The sequence below is a fragment of the Aplysia californica genome, unplaced genomic scaffold, assembly GCF_000002075.1.
Source record: "Aplysia californica isolate F4 #8 unplaced genomic scaffold, AplCal3.0 scaffold00893, whole genome shotgun sequence".
In the NCBI taxonomy this organism is placed as follows: Eukaryota; Metazoa; Mollusca; class Gastropoda; order Aplysiida; family Aplysiidae; genus Aplysia; species Aplysia californica.
Genome location: NW_004798163.1, coordinates 251,919 through 252,993, shown reverse-complemented (window position 1 = coordinate 252,993; position 1,075 = coordinate 251,919).

The window sequence follows — 1,075 nt, the reverse complement described above, 5'->3', positions numbered from 1 at the left end:
TATATATACACACACACACACAAGTCCTTAGAAAAGCCTCCAGGCCTCCAGGCCTCCAGGAATGATAGGAAAAGCCAACCTGTACTTCTAACTGACATTTTCCTCCACAGGCACAAAATGACCAGTGTTTGCTCCAGCTGTCACAAGATGAGATAAACACAGGAACACTCGGATCACAAACACGACAAACTCCATTTCTTACGTTTGACCAAAACTAGTACCGTCGTTTCTAGAGAGTGAGGCGCCTTCCAGGGTCAGTTTCTTTTTTTTTCTCACTAGAAACACCATTTTTCTTTCTTTTTTTTTTTACTGCAGAAAATTCCACTTTTACGCGACAAAAGCGGTAAACCTGTTTGACAAACCGCGACTTTTATATCATGCACACCAATCAAGTTCTTTACTCCAGTCATGTGACTTCGCTTGTGGTCGACAAAAGCTAGTTGCCGATTTTGTTCCTTCCTTATTGTAACGTGGATATGTCCGGTTGTGTCCAGAATGTGGGGAGATCTCATCCCTTTAAACGATAAAAATCCTAACATGGATTTCCTGAAACAACAGTTATCAGCTAGGCCTCGCATCATATACAAGTATTCTGAAAACAAAGCTACTCAAGACAGTTTGGCAAATGGGCGAAGAACAGAAATCTTCATTTTTCTCAAAACCACAAAAATGGGTATGTCGTATTTTGAGGTCAAACTGCTCACATTACATATAGAATATTAATATAAATTATATATACATGCACATGAATATATAAATATCCCATCACATCAGTGCAAGACATACACACACACGCACAAACACTTACCTATTCTCTGTCTGTCTCTCTCATTCACACACAAACATACATACAACACAGAAACACACACACACAGAAACACACACAGAAACACACACAGAAACACACACAGAAACACACACACACATACACACAAACAGAAACACACACACAGAAACACACACACACATACACACACACAGAAACACACACACAGAAACACACACACAGAAACACACACACACAGAAACACACACAGAAACACACACACAGAAACACACACACATACACACACAG